Raw genomic sequence first — 21,729 nt, forward strand, 5'->3', positions numbered from 1 at the left:
ATGTTGCCCTAAATCGCAAACTTCCATTGAAAATTTGTGACTTTGGTCACTTGGCCAGTGTGAATCTGTTACAGAACTGCCAGCAATACCAAGACACTCGTCTAGACAAAGAAGATAATTGGCTAAACCCATCCAACCTTCCGTAACCCGTTTAATCTGTAGAAACTGTGATTACACAACAGGTCAAGAGCCATCACTGTAGCAATGAGGATGTTAAATCAGCTGCACCAGCCATTGTTGCCAATAGTTGGGTTGCAATGAGGTTGAGGTTTAGTCACTTTACTTTAGTCAAATAGCGATACTTTTTATACATACCTGAGATGCAGGTGGTCCATATTTATGTATTCATTCCAGGTGCTCTCTTAGTTTGATCTGTGGCACTGTATTGGCATGACATCAGGTGCTGTGGACCTTCTGTCCTATAGCTCTACATACAATGTGGCTGTATTGAATAAGATTTAAGAGCATCTCTGTGCAACCTTTTGAACGTTGTGGTGCTTTTGCCAAGTTTTTTCATCACTTTCATCAAAAACTGCCTGTATCGATCAGTTGCATCCCAGGTATCTTGTGAACAAATTCCTAATATTTTAGGATCACGAAACACGTTTCTGTGTCCGTTATTCTATTGTTTTATTTTAAGTCGTTTTTCATTTCTTTTTCACATTTATAAATATAAGGTGAAATTAATCAGACTTTTTCTGGAGATTAATCTTGCTCTTGATCCCTGTTGTAGAAACGGGTGTGTGTGATCAATCGAAAAAGCAAATAAGCTGTCTGTGCTTGGGTTTCTTATTCTACTTTGTTCATATCGTACCCATGAGCAGTGACAAAGGGGGAAAACTTTTTGTGATGCGGAGGAGATGATATATATAAATGAATTCCTTTGAGAGCAAGTGTAAAGTGTTACGGGAAATACAGTAATTTTGCAAGTGCATGGCTGCAGAAGATTTGTGAGCAAATGCAAAGTTTCTCAGGGGATCACAAAACCTGAGTGAGAGAATGCATTGCATTCCTACAAAAAAAAAAAGTGTTTGTGTTCACCCAAGAATCTGCATTTCAGTGCTTTTACAAGCAAAAAGTGTTTTTGCTGTCGTTGTGAGAATGCAAAAGTATTAAGAAATGTTGCACGCAAAAACACTGAAATTACGATTTTCCTCATATTCTTTCCATCTCGGGGTTGCATAGAAACCCTGCTCAAGTTCTGGATATGAGAAATATATCTGCACAATTCACAGAAAATGCTTACCTCATGTGTGTGTATATATATATATATATATATATATATATATATATATATATATATATATATATATATATATATATATATATATATATATATATATGCATTTGACATGAAAGTTTAGATGAAGCAAACAATTATATTATTATTATTATATTATTAAATATAATTAAATTAAATTACATTTTTCACTTTTTAGGTGGATTTGGAGACAGTTTTGTGTAATAATGCAGACATCCACTCTAAAAACTTTCTGATCTCCCAACTCAAAATGTTCTAGTGACTGATTACATCTACATTTTTCCATTGGCTCAGCATATTATTTCTCATTGAGCCAATGTTAACAGACTGTTGCCACAATTGATAGCAGAAATTGCAATTGGGCCAATGGAAAAATGTAGATGTAATCAGTCACTAGAAAATTTTGAGTTGGGAGGTCTGTACATTTTTTACAGTGTGTTTATTTCTTTCTGTCACTTCAGTATTCAGCATTAAGAGAGAATCAGATGTCTTATCCATTTATTTTTTAGTGCATTATTTAAAATATTTACAGCTTGTAAATGATATGCATTGGTACCCAGAGCTGCTTAAATGAATGCCTTTAGCTGAGCATAATATTGCAATGAGTATGAGAACTGCGATGAGACTAGGGTCTAGTCAATAATATCGAAATGAACAATGCTTCCTAATCAGCGTCGCACCATTGTTCACACACGTCAGAAAGAAACGTCTCGAAAGAAATTTTCATAATATATTGAAAATGATGTAGTGCACTAAAGGGGCAATCTGATTATTTTTATTTAGTGGACCCAAAATGTGAAGTCCTCCATAATAAGCTGTATTTTGATTACACAGTATTTTAGTTTTTAGATATTGCTCATTTGGAAGCATTGAGAATTATTATAGAAACCAATGAGAGTTGGTTATGTGTTGTATCTGTTCGTTTAGAATTTATTCTTTATGTCAGACAATGAAACCATGCAATATTCAACTGTTCTGTTCAAGTACTTGCAAACAAGTATACCTCTACTGTGGTGAGATGTTCAGAGTTTCCTAAAGGAGCTGCTAAGACGTTTGTTACTCTTAACTGTTTATGTTGTTTCTGTTTGGTGGGAAAAGGGCAAAATCAAACATCTGTAGATGTCCTGTCTCATGAAGCTCAGTCAAATCAATAATATGCTCCCGTTGATTATTCATATACATCGAGGCGGTCAGTGCAGCTGTTTGAATAAGGCTCTGATCACCTTTTAGGCTACAATAGAGTTACTTTTTGTTACTTGGAAAATTCATTACGTGATTTCTGTCAAAAGGGAAAGAATTTCTAAAAATAGTTTTGTTCAGTGGACAGATTGTCTGATAAACTTGTGAAATGGAAACCGAAATCCATTTATCGGTTTGTTACAGTTCATACTGCAACTTTCTGTTGAATTATGAGCCATTCTGCATGTTTCCTTATCTTTCACAAGGGTTTTGTTTTGTGAAATAAAATGTACCTTAATTTGAGAGACACTTGTTCAGTGAGAAGGTTGTTTGCTGCTGGTATCAAACTGTTTACAGCAGTTACGTCATGTTTAATATAGAATTTAAAACTAAATGAAATTTCACACACACCATGAAAGTAGTATTCTGCAACAGTGTTGGGGTAACGCATTACAAGTAACGCCAGTTACGTAATATTACTTTTTTCAAGTAACTAGTAAAGTAACGCATTACTTTTTAATTTACAAGAAAATATCTGAGTTACTTTTTTCCCATTTATTGACTGACAGTGGGCTGTGAACATGCTGTTACTGTAGTTCTAGACTAAACGTGAATGTGCATTAATTCATCCCACTCGCAAAAAACAGATTTAGTATTCATCAAAATGAATTAAAACAGTGAAATGCTAACTTAATTAGTTACTTTTTTAGGGACTAACGCAATATTGTAATGCATTACTTTTAAAAGTAACTTTCCCCAACACTGTTCTGCAATGCATCCAAGAGTCATTCAGGCATACTTATTCAAGGGTTTTAAGTGTCAGGGCTGTCTATGTTTGATTGTACACAATCATATAAACCAGGATATGGATGTACCCTATGGTCAGTTTTGTGTAAAATGGAATTTTACTCCAGTTTGTGAGTGCCTCAAAAGAGAGTGCCACACACAGCAAAATTATATGAAATATCAAACAAATATAAAATAAAAAAAGTCATATATGAATCTAATGCCAGGTTTAATATTAAACTGTAAACTATTAAATTACGGACAGTGATTGTGAAATATAAATGTCTTTCATGTGAGTTGTGTGGCTCTTGCCACGTTACACAGATGCTGCACTTGATAGCAGGGGAAGGAAGGAACATCAACACTAAGAAAAAAAAAGCTGTATACCAAACAACCAAAATATCAGTAGCTTTTCTAAAGGCACACTTTTGTACCTTTAGGTACCAAAATGGACCATTTAGATACAAAGGTGTACTTTTTTGTGCTTTTGCACCTTTTTTCTCAGAGTGAATGGAGAGTAGACTGCAATAAATAAATATGAATGAATTAACAAACATATAAATGAGCTATATATGTGCCTACTGAACGTGTTTGCTTTACAGATAGTGCTTTATAGACACCACAGTGATTAGACTCATTTCTGGAAATGATGAATCTGCCTATTGTGACAAGGTCAGGAAATTGATGTTGTGGTGCTCATGTGGTGTTAAACACAAGGAAAGCTAAAGAACTCATCGTGGACTTCAGGAAGTGCAAAGCTGACCCATCATTATAAATGGAGACTATGTGGAAAGAGTTCGCAGTTTCTGGGAATCTATTTATCTGACAGTCTCTCCTGGTCCACAAATACAACAGTGGCTGTTAAAAAGGCACATCAGCGAGTCCTAAAGAAAAACTACTGGTGGCATTTTACCGCTCTGCCATAGAGAGTGTTTTAACATACTGTCTTACGGTGTGGTATGGGGGCTATTCAGGAGCTGACAAAAAAGCTCTACAGAGGGTTATAAAGAATACGCAGAATATCACTGGCTGCCCTCTCCCCTTACTACAGGACATTGCAAACACTCGGTATCTATCCAGAGCAAAAAACATTGTTAAGGACTCCTCATCATCTGTTTTCCCTCCTACCTTCGGGAAAGCGATACAGGTCAATTAAAACACGCACGGCCAGATTTTCAAATAGTTTTTATCCAAGAGCCATTCAGTCCCTGAACTAAAGGATGCTTTGCACTATTTATTTGTCAATCCTTGCAGACTGTGCAATAATTTCTGTATTTAGAACTGCACTTTACCTGCATCATTCACGTTTTTTACATGGATTTGATCACGTAGTCCTATAGTGGTCTATGTGTATGTGGTTATCTTATTGTAGCACCTCTGTGTGTAGTCTCTGAAATTTCATTGCATTCCGATGCAATGACAATAAAAGCTTGAAATTGAAAATTTGGTTCAAATATTTTGACAATATGGGAAAAAAATCTGGAATTTTTGCATAATCCTAATTTATGCAGGTCACACCTCTTTGACCAAATGTGATAAATGACTAAGAGGAAAAAAGAGAGGGAAATAAAATTACACATGATTCTTACAGATAATTATAAAATAATAATAATATAGTGTAAAAAAGCTCATGAATTTGAATTTAACATACGTTTACAGATGAAATGGTGTCCTCTGCTGTTTATTCTTGCACTGTGCATGTGCTGTTTTCTTTTTCTTTTCTTTTTTTATTGAAGTATAACAAAAAATATTAAAACTTTACTAAACAAATTGGCATACAATTTTCATTCAAAGACATACATTTTAAGAGGGGATTAGATTTACACAGAATAAAAAAATAAAACAATACAAAAGAACAAAAAATATATTCAATCTTTTAATTATTATAGATTAAACAATAATAATAAATTACATTTATCAAATGAATCTAACAAGATTACAGATTTTTTTTGTTTTTTGACAATGTTTTTGAGTATTGTCTGGGTGGGGGAGTGATTTAAAAAAAATTTTTTTTGTGAATAAAATTCTTAGCTAACAAAAGTAAATTATTAATAAAAAAAAAACTATTTTACCACCTTCTTCATTTAGTTTCCATACTTAATATCTATAAAGGACAGGTTCAATTCAACCACATTTCACCATAATTGCATTTTGTCCCAGAAGGCACTACAATATTTACAAGCAAAAAAAAAAAATGCTTACAAAAGTTACACAATATAATTTCTAAATTAAATCGAACCCTTAGAAACTCTCCAGAAGGGTAAATATCATATAAAATTGTATACATTTTTGAGGTGATCCGGATATGGGGTGATTTTAAATATGAGGTTCTAATATGTTTAAGCATTCATTTGTCATAGAAAAGGTCCAAGCATATGCTGTTTTCCCAAAACGAAAACAAAAATAAATAGTGCAAATTAAAAGACATTTCAATAACTGACTTCACGATTCAGTTAGGCTCATCAATGATTACCCCATCAACTTCGGTCAGAAATCTTGGTGTAATCTTTGATGACCAGCTGACCTTCAAAGAGCACATTGCAAAGACTGCTCGATCCTGCAGGTTTGCACTACACAACATCAGAAAGATCAGGCCCTTTCTGACAGAGCATGCTGCGCAACTTCTTGTCCAGGCCCTGGTTGTTTCTAGACTGGACTACTGCAATGCTCTTCTGGCTGGTCTGCCATCAAACACAATCAAACCTCTACAAATGATTCAGAATGCAGCGGCACGACTGATCTTCAACGAGCCCAAAAGAGCGCATGTTACACCTCTCTTCATCTCCTTGCATTGGCTACCAGTGGCAGCTCGCATCAAGTTCAAGACACTGATGCTTGCGTACAGAACTACCACAGGCTCAGCACCCTCCTACTTCCACTCACTATTACGAACCTACATCCCCTCCAGAAGTCTGAGATCTGCTAGTGATCGACGCCTTGTGTTACCATCACAGAGAGGCTCAAAATCACTCTCCAGAACATTCTCGTTCACCATTCCTGGCTGGTGGAATAATCTTCCCACCCCTATCCGGAACGCCGGATCCCTGTCAATCTTCAAGCAACAACTGAAAACTCATCTCTTTCGGCAGTACTTGACTTCATCCTAAACTCAAAAAAAAAAAAAAAAAAACAAGACACGTGGAGAACATGCAAACTCCACAAACTACAATAGCCTATCACAAACTACCCACTTTCATGTCAGTTAGAAAAAATATCTAGCTTCTGTTGCCATTTTATCTTTGTACTTTGTACTTTGTAGAGTGAAATAGGGCCAGTTAGATTGTAATCTGTAACAATGACAATAACAGTCATTATAACAGATAGCTTTAGGCACAGTCAGTATAGTGCATGTTTAATATGATAAAAAACAATGGAAAAGCTCTGCTTTGAATACAAAGAATTGTTTTGGGTGAACAGCCCTTATTATTCTCCTCCTCTGTTTTGCTGAGAAAGGTGATTAAAATAGAGCTGAATGTTTGTATTGAGTGTTTTCCTCAACACAAATCGAATTTCAAGGCAGGATGATTCTGGACAATGTAGATTTCATAGTGCATGGTTTTGTATTAATATTTTGACCATTGATAACAAAGTTTATTTACATAACATTCCAGAACATGACAACTATTTCCTTTCCTTTCAGCAATATATAGTGTCATAAAAGTAAAGTACACTCAGAAAACTAAGAAAAATGAATTGTCTGTACTGATTTTCACAGGTGTTTTTCCCATATGTTGAAATATGTTGTAAGGAAACATCAATAAACTGCATATTTTGATATTTTTGATATTTCTGATATTATCAGTTTTCTAAAACAAAATTGTTCATATCAAGTCAGTTTACCCTTGGTTCAGTTCAAATAACAAATAACAGTGTGAATTAAATCAAATTTTATATAAGCATTTCTTCAATGTTGTTACTGCAGCTTTAGCCAGTTCAATGTTGATTGAGATCAGTCTGATGTTGAAAGATGTGATTCAGCAGAGCAGCTCCACAGAAGACAATAGATCAGCTTGAATCTGTTCAAGTAAAGAAAGCGTCTTATGAAGACTAGACTGGGCTGCCTGAATTCCTTTGACCAATTTGTTTAGGTATTTGAATGTGAACTGATTTGACAACACTTTGCTCTTCAAAAAACTCAAGAGAACATGAAGCACTGAAGCTGATTCAATAATAACAGCAGATTATAATAGATGTCTGCATTTATTTTTGAGGAATTTACATAGAATTTTTGAACAAAACACGATGACAGCTTGAGGTGGTTTCTTTCCAACATACAAAATCTGGTTGTGAACAAGAAAGTGCTTTTTTTATATAAAATCTTTAGCCTCAAACAAAAAGCATGTGTTTAAGATGACTACTAACCACAGCAAAAACAAAAATTGCATTTGTGCACCTTTTGTCACGTCGTAGAATAAAAAGGATATTGTGCACTTGACCTCAGCCCTTGCTTTTAATCACATCTCCTTGTGTTTACATACCAAACGATCAGGACAGTTTTCATGGGGAATGTGTTTTTCTTGATAGCCTTTCCTGCCAAGTCATGTTTATATGACAAAGTGAAACTAATGAGCTTTAGTGAACACAACAGTAACATTAAGTTGAACATGCATTCCTGAAGGGAAAGTTCACATTTAAAAAACTGAAAATTCTGTCATAATAGACTCACTCTCAAGCCATTTCGAACCTGACTTTCTTTCTTCTGTGGATCAAAAAAAGACGGGTCCAATGTTGTTTTGGACCCCATGGACTTTTTCATAACATAGAAAATCATACAGGTTTGAAATAACATGAGGGTGAGTAAATTATGACAATTGTTTATTTTTGGTTGAACTACACCTTTAATTATGCTAGAAAAGGTAATGTCATAATAGATCAGATGACACTTTATAACATAAAACATAATATCAGAAACTGTCTAAAATGAAAAGACTTTGTTTTATAAAGAAAATAACAGTGCTGGTCAAACTGATTTATCCTTCTAGTCTGCTGCAGCTATTGCTATGGCATTTCTGTGACATTATACACGTGCACAATGTGTTTAGAGCTGTGCGCTGAGTGACTGTGCCCATCTGTAGTGGCAAGCATGGCAACCACAACAGCAAATATAAGAGCAGCTGAAATCAATACAGTGGCTATGAGTCCTTTATTAGCCCACAGGTACTCCATCTTCTGGTTCACAGCAGATTCCTTACGTTTTTTCCTCTGAAATTGAAATGAAAATAGAACATGTTAAGATTATGAATCAGCTCTTTTAACACAAAGTTGAAAAGTGTATCAGTTTCTCCTTCCACAATAAGGCTTAGTTGATAATTGCAATTCATAGAATACTGTGAGTAATAATGTTTATATGTTCAATATATATTAGCAAATAATATGACTGTCACATTAATGAATAGAAACAGACATAAGTTGTTGAGACTTGCATGCTTGAGCATTTGACACGGACCTTGAGTTCTCTGAGTAAACTTAAGCAAAAAGATATCCATATGAAATAATTTTGTAATGACTTAAATGATATGGACCACAAAACCAGTCTTAAGTGTAAATTTGTCAAAACTGAGTTATATACATCATCTGAAAGCTGAATAAATAAGCTTTCCATTGATGTATGGTTTGTTAGAATCGGACAATATTTGGTCGAGATACAACTATTTAAAAATCTGGAATCTCAGGGTGCAAAAAAGTCAAAATCGCCTTTAAAGCTGTCCAAATGAAGTTCTTAGCAATGCATATTAAGTTTTGATATATTTACGGTAAGAAATTTACAAAATATCTTCATGGATCATGATCTTTACTTAATATCTTGATGATTTTTGGCATAAAAGAACAATAGATAATTATCCAACACAATGTATTTTTTGCTATTGCTACAAATATAGCCCAGCGACTTAAGACTGGTTTTGTGATCCAGGGTCACATATTAACTCTAGAAATGACAAGAATCATGTTCTACATTAAGGAGACACTGTACTTACAGTGCACTGAGGCTTTTCAGGTTTTTGATTGACATCTTTGAGTTCTTCTGCTTTATTTTCATTTTCCAGCATAGCAACTTTCACCTCCTCTGCCTCACTCTTAGCATTCTGAATATTATCCTAAAAGAGTTATCGACAAAATTTAGGATGACATGTTTCCCTAGTGTATAGTATACAACATGCTGCAAATGTACTGTGCCTCCCTGATGCTTTTAATTCATAAAAACCTATTAGAAACATAACATTATTTATGACAGAATAAAATTACAGAATACACAATAACTAATTACATGATTAATAGAGGAGTACAGGAGTAGTTTAGGATTAGCAAAGTAACCACTATATTAACTATATTAACATCATATTAACTATAAACGTGATCCGCTAACATCTGACAACCATAAAGCAATGCAATAATTTTCAATAATAAATGTTTTGTTTTGTTTGTTTTTTGTATAGTGTGCTTGTACAATCATTGTTTAAAATAAAAGACATCTGGTTTATTGTTTTGTATCAAATGCAAAGACATTCATATTTAAGTAAGGCTCAAATGTCATTTCAGGGCCACTGCATATCTATAAATGGTATTTATATTTTGCTGTCTTAAGGTGCAAATGGTCAAATAATGCATTCAGTCATCCTTTCTGTCAGCTGATAATTGTATGCCTTTATTGCACTGATAAGCAAGCGTTTGGCCTACATATGAACAAAAGTGAAAGCACATTGCCATTTCAAATAATGTGCATGAGATTACCAAACAGTTTGGCCATCATATGTTGCAAAACATCACATAATGGCATTTCAAAATGTTGCACAGCTTACTAGAATGTTTGAGAAATTAGCTATTCTGCTATTAGCTATTAGCTATCAGCTTAAACTGTATCCAAATGTCACTGAATGCTGTCATTCTTATTGTTTGCATGGATAAACTCACCATACTGCAGCAGTATCGCGTTGGAGCCTGTATTTGTGCTTGATTCTGGCGATGCAGAAAGCGTGAATGAAAACACAGGTGAAGTGAGAGCAAAGTCCGTATATCACGTCAAGAAGAAATGCTGCTCCACCTTCTCACTGCACTTTAGCAGCGCTTGCTCCTTTATTTGCTTTAGTGTTTCCACTTCCACTAATCACTGGGTGATTCATTGAAACAAACCATAAATAACAGGCTCATTCCCAGGAAACAGTGACAGACAGACTATTTATCTATTTACCATTTCATTTGAAAGGGTTCCTGTTGGACTTTTTAAAGAAATCATATGTTCTCACCTCACACCAACACACTGTGGTTACAGGTACAAGTAATTATAGCTACATTAGTCATTTTCAACACTGACAAGTTTGGGCATCCTATACCTACAACAGCAGGTTGTATGATTTTTGCTGTAAGGGAGGCCAGGGCAAGTTGTCACAGTGAATACTTTCCCATGTGACAAGTAATCCTATGTTCCCTTCTTTCTTTTTCAAACATGCTTTGTGACATGATTATTCAAACATCATATTCAAATTATTCTGAGGTTGAAAATCAGTGGAAATAATAGTGGTCTTGTCTTGAAAATATCATTGCACCCTAACACATTATTCACAGTGAATGTTTGTAGCTTATAGAAAAAAAATATCACAGTGATTTTTCCTCCATAGCCAAAATATCTAGGCCATTACTACATAAGTATAAGCAACAAAATAGGCTACTGAAAAGGCTACGAGCAATTTACCTGTGTATACGATGTGGTCAAATAGACTTGGACAAAGTAGAAATACTGAGAATATGGTGTCTTGGAGTGGCATTTTCTTGCTTATCAAAACATAACAAAACAAAACAAAAATGATTAAGTAGGGGATATAACTCCTAAATAGCTAAAATCAATACCCTGTATTTTCACCAAAAACAAACAAACAAACAAACAAAAAAACTCCTGTTATTGTTATGTTTGAATTTGTAAGTCCTAAACTGTATCAAAACAGTAGCATGTTCTCTTAGTTTTTTAAAGTTATTATTATTATTATTTAGTAAACCTGTCAACTGTCAAAACTTAAGCGCCTTCGTTGAAAAACTTGTTTAAAGATTAATGTTCAAGAATCAAACCATTCTGTAAGAAAACGTATGTTAACGATATTTTAACTGTTGAGCTGCTATAGAAAAATCTGCTCTAAGGACATTAGCACTGTGCACACTTTTATTCGACCAAAAGCTTAATTTTCACCCGTGTCTTCAAACCAAAAAAGATGATTCACATTCAATCTGTCTTGGTTGTGTGTTCACAAGAAATATAGTACAGGTGCATATCAATAAATTAGAATGTTGTGAAAAAGTTCATTTTATTCTTGTAAGTTATTTCAAAAAGTGAAACTTTCATATATTTTAGATTCATTGCATGTAAAGTAAAACATTTCAAATTTGATGATTAGAGCTTACAGCTCATGAAAGTCAAAAATCAGTATCTCAAAATATTAGAATATTTACATTTGAGTTTCAATAAACGACCATCCCTACAGTATAAATTCCGGGTATCTCTTGTTCTTTGAAACCACAATAATGGAGAAGACTGCTGACTTGGCAATGATCCAGAAGACAATCATTGACACCCTCCACAAAGAGGGAAAGTCACAGAGGGTCATTACTGAAAGGTGTGGCTGTTTACAGAGTGCTGTATCAAAGCATATTAAATGCAAAGTTGACTGGAAGGAAGAATTTGGGTAGGAAAAGGTGCACAAGCAACAGGGATGACAGCAAGCTTGAGAATACTGTCAAGCAAAGCTGATTTAAACACTTCGGAGAGTTTCACAAGGAGTGGACTGAAGCTGGAGTCAGTGCATCAAGAGTCACCACGCTCAGACGCCTTCAGGAAAAGGGCTACCAAGCCACTTCTGAACCAGAGACAACATCAGAAGCGTCTTACCTGGGCTGTGGAGAAAAAGAACTGGACTGTTGCTCAGTGGTCCAAAGTCCTCTTTTCAGATGAAAGTAAATTTTGCATTTCATTTGGAAATCAAGGTCCCAGAGTCTGGAGGAAGAGTGGAGAGGCACAGAATCCATGATGCTTGAAGTCTAGTGTGAAGTTTCCACAGTCTGTGATGATTTGGGCTGCCATGTCATCTGCTGGTGTTGGTCCACTGTGTTTTCTGAAGTCCACAGTCAACGCAGCCGTCTACCAGGAAATTTTAAAGCACTTCATGCTTCCTTCTGCTGACAAGCTTTATGGAAATGTTGATTTCATTTTCCAGCAGGACTTGGCACCTGCCCACACTGCCAAAGGTACCAAAAGCTGGTTCAATGACCATGGTGTTACTGTGATTGATTGGCCAGCAAAGTCACCTGACCTGAACCCTATAGAGAATCTATGGGGTATTGTCAAGAGGAAGATGAGAGACACCAGACCCAAAAATGCAGATGACCTGAAGGCCGCTATCAAAGCAACCTGGGCTTTCATACCACCTCAGCAGTGCCACAAACTGATCACCTCCATGCCACACCGAATTGAGGCAGTATTTAAAGCAAAAGGAGCCCCTACCAAGTATTGAGTAGTAAATGAACATACTTTCCAGAAGGCCAACAATTCACTAAAAATGTTTTTTCTTATGAAGTATTCTAATTTGTTGAGATAGTGAATTGGTGGGTTTTTGTTAAATGCGATCCTAAATCATCACAATTAAAAGAACCAAAGACTTAAACTACTTCAGTCTGTGTGCATTGAATTTATTTAATACACGATTTTCACAATTTGAGTTGAATTACTGAAATAAATGAACTTTTCCATGACATTCTAATTTATTGAGATGCACCTGTACTTTTCCTTGAATGTAGCGGTTATTTCCAAAGCAGATCCGAGTCTTGTATTTACAACAAGTTTCCTCAACACGTGGTGGTAAAACTAAACCATTGAGAAGTCCTGCAAATCGATTCTTTCGAACACATTTCGAACATGAACCAGTTTAAATCACGTCAGAAATTTCAGCGTGGCCTTTCTATGATATTTTGCATTAACATTAAACAAAAAAAACAATTCTATATGCACATTGATTAAAATTTTATGCAGCCAATTCGAAAAAAAAAAATCATGTCTGTTTTATTTGTGACATTTTTATTTTTATTATAATTTATATTGATCCCATCTAAGTCAGTTCGATTCCTGCAGTCTCTTTGGAGAACGCCTCCAGACAGGTTTTGTGAACGTGAACCGATTCAGTTCATATTCACTAACGGATTGTCAACGAAGCCTCGTTTTCCCCACCTACTTAACACAGTTTTTGTAAAATAGTGTAGATGTATGTACACAGGTGATCTAACGACACTTCTTGGTAAAAAACATATGCGTCTTGTGGCTTTATATTTCATCAAACAGTAATTTCAATATTAAAATGACGGCCGCTAGTGTAGCAGCAGGTGTAGCTCACACTGGCATTAACAGATACTTTGAGTTCAATTCACACTTGCAGATTGACCTCTTTAGAAAGTTTTTTTGCCCTAAAAACACAATGTCAAGAAACGGCAGGACCTCAAGAATATTACAGTTCATAGCCCCAGATGAGCGCCGTCAGTTTGGAATCGAGGCAACGTTAACAGCACTGCAGTGAAAAGAGCTGGCTAGTTTCTAATGATGCATGAACAATTTCAACAAAACGTGCCAGCAAGCAATTCACTTCTTGATTTATTCACTTGAGATTTATTTTAACGTTAGTTCTCTACAACGCCACTACAAAACAAAATTTGCAGTCTAGAATTGATAAAAATAAGGTGAGCTTGTTAACCTCCACATGTTATGCATTTGGAGGTGGCCACCATAGGCTTAGACTTGACCTGACACTGACATGATCAGTGCAAAAAAATATGTAGGTTGGTACCATGTAAGCTACCATGTTACTAAAATATGCATTTCAGTATTTTCAGTCTCTTTATCCCGCCTATGGTAATCGATACCCCTTACAACAAAAGAATACTGCTGTTGTGCCATATAGCCTAATGATGATATATGATGGTAATTCCATGATGTTTTAATATTACAATACTAAACAATTACTATATTCACGTGGCATGAGTTTATGTGGTACTCCAAGATAACTTCCAAAAAAGCAAAAGATTTACCAAGTTAACATGTTAACATAGTCCAGAAATATGGTAGTATGTCAAGAAACAAACATAGTCTCATGTTGTTGTTGTTGTTGTACTTTTGTTTTTTAATTCTTTTGTTTTTGTTGTTGTTGTTGTTGTTCTTTGGTAGTGGGGGGTTAATATTAAATGAAATATTATATTTTGTGTTACATGGTTGGTTAAAATTTTTTGCTTAGCTCAGAAAATGTAGCTTTAACATGAATTAAGAAATTTTCAAATATTTTGTAGTAATTTCTTTTTTTTTTTTTTTGTCTTCGACTCCATTCCAGCGTCTGTCTTGGCAAATGAAAGACATATTAGGGGATGGAGGAATTCTCAAAGAGGTCGTCCATGCAGGAGAAGGTCCACCTGTACCCCAGCATGCCTCTGTATCAAGTAAATTAATGAAATGAACATGGTGGTTTTATTAAGTTCTAGCTTCTTGCTTATGATAGTTAAATAATGCAAAAATAAATGATTCTTAGAATACACACACACTACCTTTCAAAAGTTTGGGGTCAAGATTGTTTTAAAGTCTCATATGCTAACCGAGACTGCTTTTATTTGATAAAAAATACAGAAAAAAGTAATATTGTGAAATGTTTTTTATTTTTTATTTTAAATATCTGTTTTCTATTTTAATATATTTTAAAATGTATTATTGTTATGAATCCATTCCAATATGCTGATTTGGTGTTTAAGAAACATTTTATCAATGCTGAAAACAGTTGTGGTGCTTAATTTTTTTGAAAACTGATATTTTTTAAGATTCAAAATAATTATTTGTAACATTATGCATTTCTTAAATGTCACTTTTAAATTTAACGCATCCTTGCTGAATAAAAGTATAAATTCCTTATTAAAAAATACTTTTGATTGGTAGTGTATGTGCTTTTATGTTATAGATTCTCTTTAGCTTCACATTAGCTGAACTCATTTCATTCACAGTTCATTTTTCTGGTTTCATTGAGTACTCTGACTCACCATTTGAGACAACTAGCCACCTTAAATATCCACGAATAATGAAGCTTGGTAGAGGTAGGATGGAAACTGAATTCTTCCATTAGAATGATAATCACGTTTTTCCTGTATAATCTCTTCTCTGTCTTCTGCCGAGACACTCTAACCTCTTTCCCCATAGATGTTATACGGCCTAGAGCTTGGTCTTCTTACTATGAAGAAAGGAGAGTTTTCCCGTTTTCTTTTCAAGCCCAAATATGCCTATGGGGACCTTGGATGCCCCCCGCACATACCTCCATTAGCCACAGTCCTCTATGAGGTGCAAGTGCTCGATTTCCTGGACTCGGCACAAGTGGATGAATTCATGAATTTGAGTATGGTGAGATTTTTATGCATTTAGTTTGCTCAGTTCCTTTGGTTGTCAGAGATTGTAATCTCAACATTGTTCCTCAGGAAGAGCAGAACGATGTTCCTCTGTCCACATTTCTGAATGTACTGGACACACAACGGAGCTTTGGCAACCTCAATAAGAAGTGCTATGAAGATGCTCGAGAGTGATACAAACAGGTTCTGTGCTTATAACTGTCTTGTTTCTAAGAAATGAGAGTATGTAGAGTATGTAAAAATTTATCCTAATACCTAATAATAGACTGTGTTGTAACAGTCGTGTCACACTACTGTTGGTCAATGGTACAGGCCATGACACTTTTGCAGAATCGTGAGCCGGTGGATGAAGAAGAGAAGAAGCGTCTTGAGGAAATGAAATTGCCTTTCCTGCTCAACCTCTCACTCGCGTACCTCAAACCGGAGAAACCCCAGAAGGCCCTTTGCTACGGTCAGAAAGTGCTGGTGATCAGCCCTAAGAACACTAAAGCGCTCTTCCGCTGCGGCCAGGTTTAGTCATTTTTATATCCTTTGTTGATAACCATATCGTAATCTTTCAGTAAAAAACACATTGCTCTAAAAAATCTAGGGGCTGTCAATTGAGTTAAAATTATAATAAAATCAAGATATGCTGATTAATTAATCAAATAAATCACATTTATCAGTATTTGCTGAGAAAACACCCAAATCTAGTGCGTTTTCAGAAGATCAATTGCTTTGTTCCCAAAAGAAGGATGTAAAACTGTACAGTTATAATCTGGGATTCTCCCACTCACATCGGTCATCCATCAAGATGGACAGACAAGTCCTTTGGGTCAGACTGCTTTCTTATCACTGCTCCAGAGATCATTTTCAATTGGACTGAGTGATCTCAAACTGATTATTTTGGTGCCACTCTGAGTGCGATTGCTAAATTCATATATGGCAAAACTAACCAAACTAAGGGAAAAAAGTGCCATGTTCCAAAATAAACACTCCAAAGGAACTAGTTGTGAAAATGAGTAATTGCATACATAAGAACTCAATATACTGTTTTATTTCAATTTCAATGAAAATAAAATGGAAATAATGGAAGTGTGTGCATTTGTTCACTACTCACTGCTGTGTGTGTGCACTTGGATGAGCACCAATTTCGAGTATGGGTCACCATACTTGACAATACGTCACGACTTTAAAATTATAGGTTGATCACTGGCCTACAGCAGTCCATTTTACAATCGAGTAGACAGAGGTGTGGTCACATCAGTGAAATTTGATGGGCAAAGAAGGTCTATTGTCAATAGTGAAACAATGTATCATGCACTGCTTACACAGTAGTCACTTTCAAAGTAAGCAGCTTTCTGTTAGACAGCCTGACAATTTCACATGAAAAATCTGAAATTGAGTGAAATCTGAGTGGGGAAGTCTCCCTCACACAAAAATCCTGATTGCACAGATTCCTATTGGAATGACTGTATTTCACCCACAGAATTTTGGCGAACAGCAGCAAGTGTGCCTGTGCTATTAAGGGCTGTTCACATAGGATATGTTTAATTGTCCTTTTTTAAAATTGCTGTTACTCATTCAGACTAATGTCTTGGCCACTCTGTTGCTATTTATTGTGTCTCATGCAATGAGCTCAATGTTTTCCATTCCATTGTGCTCTGATTAGCTGATTTTGAGCACATGGGCATGTCTTTTATGAACAGCACCTTGTTCTTTTTTGACTGCACGTTCAGATTGGGCCAGATTGGACTTGCTAAAACAAAGGTAGTACGTCAAGTTTGAATTGCTGTGCTGGTGGGAAAACTCCTTATGATTGAAAAAAATTCTTATGATTGATAAAATTCCTTATGATTGAATTTATATCTGATTCCTGGAGCAAGATTTCTATTTTTTTGCATCACTTTTGCTTTTGTACTGTAGTGTGTGTTTTTAGCGATCACGCCAAGTTAATTTATTCAGTGCAAATTGAATTGACAGTCCTTGTAAAGACCTATTCTTTAAAATTCTGAAGAAACTTCCAATCAGGCTTTTATTTGTGTGTTTTTTTTACCATTGCAGCGGAAGACCACTGATCTGATATTAAGAGCTTTCCTTTTTTATTTGAATTTCTTTCTTTATTTTATTTATGTATGTATTTTTATTGAGGCCTGTTTGGAGATGAATGACTATGAGAAGGCACAAGATTACCTTACGCTCGCTCAGGTGAAAAAGCCATTCGACCCTGACATCAACACCTTGCTGAAAAAGCTTGCTCTGTAAGTTTTTCTTATCTGATAGTTTTGTCAAGTTTTCCTATGTGTTAATGTGAAAGTTAAACAAATCTGCTGATCTTTTTCAGCTGCTACAAGGACTATTTGGACCAAGAGAGAGAGAGATGTGCTCCAAGATGTTCTCAGGTTTTAAAGAAATGGAAAAGTGAAGTGTCCATGGTGGCGTTTTTACCATTTTTCAAACCCTCCAGATTGACCACAAGTGGGCAGTATGAACCCAGCAAATTGTAGTGGCCAACATTGCCTCAAATGTTGTCATACTTTTAATTGCTTATAGTTAAATTTAATTTAGCATTATTTTGTGTTTGCCAATATATACCCCCCCCAGCTTTCAGCATTATGGTCTCTATGTTACTGTAAGATAAGCTTTACTATAGCAGACAGTCAAGATTTTGCAGTGTTGTGTTCAGTACTCTATACGGAGCATCAGGATGTCTCTCAAGTGTGTGGCTGGAGTTTCAGAAGTTATATAGACTTGTTAATTTGTTGAATTATTTCTCATGCACTTTTTTGTATGCCATGCAATGCACGTCTTAAGTTTACTTATTGTGTGTGCAAATTTTGAAGTTAACATGAAAAAGATAAGTTATGCCTCAGAGTTTTGAATTTTCATTGGATTTATATGGAAATTAATAATACTGTATAAGATTTAAAAATACACATACATTTTGTCTGCTCTAACAAAAAAGTAAAAAAGGTCAATATATATTGTATATATAAAGTTTACCCTTATACAAGTCTTATAGGAGTCTAGTCCTCTTGTTGTGTTGTTTTGGTACATTTTACTGCCTAGTCTTTCCTTCCTGTCCTAACACAGAAATGCCAGTCTTCAACAGCCCCAAAAAATGTATTTGGACAATTAAAGCTCCCTTAAAAATGTTATTTCATTATCGCAAAATATTAAATCATGTTGTGTCTGCTAAAAAATTCTGCACACGATTTTGATGTATGAAGTCAGTTCTTCTCAAGTTCACACACGTGTCCGGCAGAGTAGCCACAGGTGTAGCTCATCACATTTACTATGTAAAAAAAAAGAGAAAAAAAATTGGTATATTCCACATTTGCTCTAGCTTGTTTGCCATCCAGGTAAGCTACTTTGGATAAAAGTATCTGCTAGATAAAAAATGTAAATGTAAACCACAAAATGTCACAATATGTTGGGGCCAGTTAACAAGAAGTTAGCAACATAGTTTTACATTTTTTATGAAGGTTTGTTCTAGAACTTTCCATGTGGATTAACTGAGCTTGCCTCAGTATGGAGTTGTAAGGATGCCCTCTTTCAACAGAGCCAGGCTTTTGACCACACTGACCTACAGTATTTAAGAAAACCCCCACAAAGATTTGTAGAGTGATGTTCCACAACTGTTATATGTAACTGTTATGAATAGTCTTTTCTTTGACTGGATGAGCAGTGCAAACACAGTTTAATCTTAAAACAAACAACAGGTCTGTAAATCCTTGGACTACAGATAAATTGCTCGGTTTGGTTTTTCCGTCCTTGGTAACTTTAGTCCAGTGAAGTCCATCCTCTCTTGTTTTTGTTTCTTTTGAGTGTTGCTCTGCTGACATTTACCAGATGTGAAGATGTAATTATGTGTACAAAGTGAAGTGTATTTTTCTTGACCCAGACCTGTCCAGGTTCCTTGGGTTTTCTCCTGGACTAAGCTCTTGGTGATTGGCACTAAGTTAATTTTTCAAAACCATAGGTCTTAAAAACGGCTGTTTTTCCAAAGCAACATGCACAATATTTTCTAGATTATTTTCTAGATTTCTAGCATCCATTGAATGTTTTGCCTTACAGGGAAAGTTATCATTTACTCACTTATGCTGTTCCAAAGTCTGGGACTTCTAATGTATGAAAAAAGAGCATTTTTGCATTCCACAGAAGAATGACACAGATTTGGAACAATCTGATGGTGAACAAATAATTAATTTTAGGGTGAACTGTAATAGTGACATTTAGAGACATTTGTGTCTGTATCTGTTGCAAGTTGAACTTGATACTAATAACTTTTACTCATATAAATAGTGTAGTAATAGCATCTACCAGCAGGGGCTAACAGCTGCATTTATAGTCACAATAAAACAGAGGGAGAGACCAATCTTTGTTCCTCATGTAATGTGATGCACATTGTCACAAAAAGTGTAGGGCGGAGACTTGGTTCTATCCATTGGATGGGGAAAGATGTGAATATAAACTTGTTGTGATGTAAGAAAGGGGCAAGTTTAAGCATGCTAAATAATTGGAGAAGTCCAGTCATTAGAGTCTGTCGTTTCACTGAAACGTTAAGTTATGAAATTTTGATTTAGAAAATTACAAGGTGGAATAAGTTAAACATGCATGCCTAAATCATTCACAATAAGATCAATAATATGGATTTTAAAACATGATAGAGTGAATTTTTATTTCATATTGACTTTCACACTTAAAGGTAAAGTATGCTATTTTAGCACGTAATGGGAATGCAGGAATAATGCTTATTTTCAAACAGGTATTTAAATGCACTCCTACTGCTTTTGCCCCATCCTCCATTGTGTAGTGAAAAGGGCAGTCCTTCCCTGAACTTACAGGCCGAAGTTGATACTCAGATTTTTTCTCTTTGGCTACCAAGACCATAGTGTTAAATATCAGTAAGAGTGTAATATTAAGATTGTGTGTGAGAGAATCAGTGGTATGTCTGGATGGAGCCCATGATTTTGCCAAGTGGAACATATTCCTGGAGCAGACTCCTGTTGGTCCTGAAACAACATTCCTATCAAGCAGTTAGAGCTTAAGTCTCAGGTTGGGACTTGAATGACTTTCATATCAATAAAGTGTCATTTCCCTCTCATTTTAGATTAATTAATGGTTAGGAATATTGTATAAGACCAAGAAAAGACACTGACCAAGAACACATCCTACTTGCAAAATCACGGCCACCACGTTGCAACCGTGATTGTGATTTTGCCATGTAGGATGTGTTCCTGGATCATAAACCTTATTGAGATACGGTTAGGGTGTTGATTGGGTTATTACTGAACAAGGGATGAGGACCCAGGAACATCCAGTCCTTCCTGGGTTACAGACACCTGCGTGCAAACACGAAGCAGATCCAGATCGCCATAACAAACTGATAGCAGTTGACACAAAGACCCCAGTTGTCTCTTCTAGTCCATACATGTTTGGAGAGCTTGTATGTGAGTCTGTGTGTATTCAGTCTGATGTGGATCCGAAGAATGAGCTGCCCTGATAAGATGGCCACCCATCACTGCAGATACTATCACAGAAAGAATTCCATTGACAAAGTCTGAATGCTGCAGACCATCTTTTCTAGACAGATTGATGCTGGAAGCAGGAACGTATCACTAAATTCCATATACACAGTTTCCAAGGTTCCATACATGTTTAGCATCATGGCAACTGGTCTTTCACAGTCATTCAAGTGATGATGGCACTCAAACACGGGACCAACAGATCCTCAGATTAGCACTTGTGGAGCTCTTCCAGGCTAAGATGCACTTGAGCAGCTGTTGCATATAGTCCAATCTGGCAGTCGTGCAGACACGTCTGGCCTCTTTCAGAAAGGCCACAGTGTTCTACAGTGAACGGCATCCAGGTGCTCACGTCAGTGGTCAAGTGTCAGTCAAGTCAGGGAGGAATATGTCCAGTACAGGATGGTGAAAATGGTATTAAAATCTGCTCTTAAATCGTTTCATTGTTTTAGTACTGATGAGTCTTGATTTACATACTCAGATAAAAACTGTTATTTTTTTCACCCCTACACTGTAAAAGGGTTTGTAATGTGGAGAGAAAAGACTATAGAAATGCTACAGTAAAAAACTGTTAATTGGTAAGTTACTTAC

At 35.7% G+C, this 21,729-nt stretch overlaps 1 long non-coding RNA gene and 1 pseudogene across 2 annotated transcripts; one reads left to right on the top strand and one right to left on the bottom strand.

The window, feature by feature from the left end:
- Positions 1-6,786: 6,786 nt before the first annotated feature.
- On the bottom strand, positions 6,787-10,330 carry LOC306869409. The gene is made up of 3 exons (XR_013784173.1): positions 10,136-10,330; positions 9,202-9,321; positions 6,787-8,428 (listed from the first exon to the last, which is right to left on the bottom strand). It is a non-coding gene; the product is annotated as an uncharacterized lncRNA (long non-coding RNA).
- A 3,344-nt stretch (positions 10,331-13,674) lies between these two features.
- On the top strand, positions 13,675-18,035 carry LOC306870100 (inactive peptidyl-prolyl cis-trans isomerase FKBP6-like; annotated as a pseudogene). The gene is made up of 8 exons: positions 13,675-13,769; positions 14,568-14,683; positions 15,236-15,330; positions 15,429-15,626; positions 15,701-15,814; positions 15,944-16,141; positions 17,762-17,871; positions 17,955-18,035. The product of its transcript is annotated as an inactive peptidyl-prolyl cis-trans isomerase FKBP6-like (transcript).
- Positions 18,036-21,729: the final 3,694 nt, after the last annotated feature.

This window comes from Barbus barbus (genome assembly GCF_936440315.1).
Source record: "Barbus barbus genome assembly, chromosome: 5".
Lineage (NCBI taxonomy): Eukaryota > Metazoa > Chordata > Actinopteri > Cypriniformes > Cyprinidae > Barbus > Barbus barbus.